Raw genomic sequence first — 4,127 nt, forward strand, 5'->3', positions numbered from 1 at the left:
TCCTGTGAGATGCACAGATGAAAGTAAGGGGCAGGTTCTGAGGAAACAGTGAAAACAAGTCCAAGATAAGCCCCAAAACAGTACGTCTGTTAAATCTGAGGACAACATAAAACATTTCATAAAAATACAAATGCTGCCTTTAGTCCAGTGGCAAGCCAAAACTTGTCTGTTAGCAAAGAACTCGTACTACCTAGAACTCACACTACTTGTCCACTTTCTTGGCCACAAACTAAGCTAATCTGAATTTTGATGGCTCTTCTAAAACTCGCTAAATCCACAAAAACTATGCTTTTTAAAAGAATCTGAAAACACATTCATGAATTAGGAAGATGGTAATTTACACTTTTTGTTAACATTTAGGCAATAAACAGCAGGAGTAAGAGCAGGTTTTTCGGTCTCTTAGCTGCACAAGAAAGCTTGGGATTCAGAGAAAAGACAATGTTCTAAAATCTCCCTGGATCTATGACACATTAATTTTCTGCATTGTCCTAGAAATGTATAACTTCACAAAAATGGAATAGGATTTTTCTTGTAACATGTGGAAGGAAGAGAAAATTTGTAGAATGGGGAAAATAATACCATACTGTATTGTCTCATAATGGTTTCTAATGTAAACATCATTTTTTTCTCAATCAGACTATAAAATTTGCAAAGGCAGGGGAATCCTTTGGATTCTCTTGTATCTATCACACTCCTAGGCATATGATTGATATGTATTACTTATGTATTGGTGTAACACACACATCAATTTTGTTAAGTACTGTAGGTTTATCATTTAGCACAGTACCTGGAATAAAGTAGGAACTTACTATGTTTGTCAAATGGGTGAATGATTGAGATTCCTCAGGCCAGGGCAAAAGAGCCATGGCACATTGGAAACCCTGATGATGGATGCATATGAGCAGTTGTGGACATGACCCAGAAACATTTAGGCTGTTGCCCAAGAAAAGACCAGAATTTCCTTTAGATGGCATGGTATGCGTTATGTGACAACTCCCTGGCTGTAGTTAGGACCACTACAAGGCAATATTTCAGTGTTGGACAGTCCATTTGCTTTAAGGCCTCAGATAGAAAGTCAACAGAGAGCTCAGTGCTATTGGCAAATGCCAGGCATTTGTGGCAGCCGCTGAAAGCTCTACACTACCCTCTGAAGGGCCATCCTTGAAGATTTGTTTTACCCCACCTTTGTTCCTTCCTGCTCAGATAGTTACTTGGGAAATGCTGCCCAATGGCATAGGCACCTTGGTAAGCTTCCCCAAAATCTTCGGGAAAATTCTAGTAGCGTATGCTTATTACAGAGTCGTTGAGTGGTTCTAGATTTGGAAAACAGTGCTTCCCTTATAAAAAAATCAGTTTGGAGGAATGGGATTTTAAAACCAAGCTTGGCTGGTGCTTTGGCTCATGCCTGTAATCCCAGCACTTTGGGAGGCCGAGGTGGGTGGACCACTTGAGGCCAGCAATCCGAGACCAACCTGGCCAAAATAGTGAAACACTGTCTCTACTAAAATACAAAAATTAGCCAGGCATGGTAGTGCACGCCTGTGGTCCCAGCCATTCGGGAGGCTGAGGCAGGAGAATCGCTTGAACGTGGGAGACAGTGGCTGCAGTAAGCCAAGATTGCCCCACTGCACTGCAGCCTGGGCAACATAGTGAGACTCCATCTCTAAATAAATAAATAATAAACTAAAGCAAAACAAAACAAAAAAACAAGCTAAAGAAATAAGATGCAAGGAATGACTGAATGCTCAAATCTCATCTAATGCAATAAGCCCAAGGATTTTAGGGCAATTAATGGTAATTAACCATTTTTAAATATTTGAAAAATCTGTTATCACTATTGAAGAGAAATTTATTTTTTAATGTATGCATCACTGTGATGTGAAAGGAAATTTCCGAAGAGTCATAGAGGTAGCAATCAGTAATTTCTGGGAGATAGTCTTAAAAAGAGAATTGGTTTTCTGTTATAGTACTTTTAAAATAGAAAGGATAGATGAAGCTAAAATATAAGAATAAAAATGGATTTATTTGTTATTTTACCCCCATCTATCTCTAGTCGCTACACAGATTTTTTTTTTTCAAAAACCAAGTATACAAATACTCAACAGATGGGCAAAGGCAGCCTTGAGGAAGGCTTAATGTAAACACCTGCCCTTCTTTTCTGTGGTGCCCTCACAATTTATGTGTGTTTCTGATAATAATGGGAGCATTCTTGTTTGGGAGATATAAATTCTCCCATTCTAAAGTAGAGGCCGTTTTTTTTTTTTTTTTTTTTTTTTTTTTCTGTAGATTTTTACTACATTGAAGGACCCTGGGAAAGATGATAAGACTCTTGATGTTCGAGGAAAAAAGTGATGAATTCTTTTGGATTTTCTAACCATATGCATTTTTTCCAAAGTTTTGAAGAATGTTGAGATGGTGGAGGAAAATAATTCAGACTTTCTTCTAAATGCATAAAAGAATAATAAATATCTCTTCTTGCTAACTAAACAGACATCATAAGCAAATAAACACTTAAACTGTTCAACAACAAACAAACAAGAGAACCCACTACTATTCTAACATCATCCTTCCGGATACCAGCAGTTTTTCCTGTTCGTGTTTGTAATACCATTTCGAGAGATTTATGTGAATCTTGTATTTTAAAAAAGATTTATAAGTTGTTCTCTACAAGAATTTTATCAACTAGAAGGGGCTACTTTTACACTTCAAAATATGCATTTTTCTTATATTGAGACTTTGCTGCAAAGAATCAAAACTCTTGCATTCAAGTTTTTTTGACAGTTTGCCTTTTTGTTTCTGAAATTTAAAATAGCCATATAAAATCTCCATGGAAGCCATAAAGATGTACCTCTTTGGGTTAGCCCCTTTTTGGTTGGCATGCCATTGTGCTTACAGTTGGGGGTGGAGTGTGCGTGGTACAAAAAGCCATTGCTATCTTTTATCAGACAAAGAATGTAAAGAAATCCAGGCAACTTCTCAGTACAAAAGCCTGAACTCTGTGGCCTCTGGGGCCTAAGGCCCAGACAGTCATCCAAACCTAGATCTTTCCTGTGAACTGATGCAGGGAAGATCTGAGAAAGGACACAGATTGTGCCTTTTAGAAGCAAAGTCTGAGGTCTGAGGATCTAACAGGTTCTAGCTACACAAAGAATAAGGTTGAACGCTCCTTCTCAAGGTAACTGAATAAAGGAAAAAGTCAGCAGTAGAGATCTTAATTCTTTAAAATTTAAAAGCTAATTTTGTGTCTTTTAGTCAATTTCCTGCACAGGAAGGAAGAATTTATTAACTGCCTTCTGGTATTAAATGGAGTGCTAATGGGTAAGTACAACAATTCAACAGGTGCCAAGTAGATATATAGAGGCATTATATCAATATTAATCATAATGCCTTGCAAATGCATTTGTAGAGTGATAGCTTTTTTTCTCCCCCATGGAGTTTATTTTGGGAATCTGTCTCTCTCTAAATACTAAAATGGCTGCTATACGTTATTCTGGAAAACAGAATACTGTACGGTTTTATTAATTAATTCATCCTATGGAAATGTTATTGCACAGTTCTAAGCATTAGGGAGGAGAAGTCAAGTGTTCAGATTTGTAGAAAACAATAATAATTAAAACAGTTGAGGGGCTGAATCAGATTTAGGAAGAAATTTTCTCATTTGAAATCCAAGTTTACAACCCTAAACCATAAACACTTATATAAAATGCACTCACAGAACTTGGAAGCAACAGCTTCTCTACAGCAAAAAGATGAATGTTCACTGTTTTATATTCTGTGTTCTATTTTTGTTCTTCATCTTTTCTTTAGAAGTTTAGCCTGATTCAGTTGTCAATAGGAACAAAACACATGAAGCTACAAGTTTTATATAAGTTTATAGAAAAATGAAGGCCGATAATTAATGCCACTCTCAATGAACTTGTTTAGATCAAGCTGTTCTCTTATCTGGATCAGGTGCCACTTAGAAGAACAAAAGAGATTTCTTCTCTAATAAGTTTGATTTAAAATCACACAGGGGGCCCTTTAGTATTTCTGCAGAAGGAATGTTTTTACCAATACCCCATGCTACATCCTACGCCTGGAGTTGTTCTTCTCTACAAGCCACTGAAACTCACGTTCTTCTTCCTAAT

This window comes from Chlorocebus sabaeus, chromosome 29 (genome assembly GCF_047675955.1).
Source record: "Chlorocebus sabaeus isolate Y175 chromosome 29, mChlSab1.0.hap1, whole genome shotgun sequence".
NCBI lineage: Eukaryota > Metazoa > Chordata > Mammalia > Primates > Cercopithecidae > Chlorocebus > Chlorocebus sabaeus.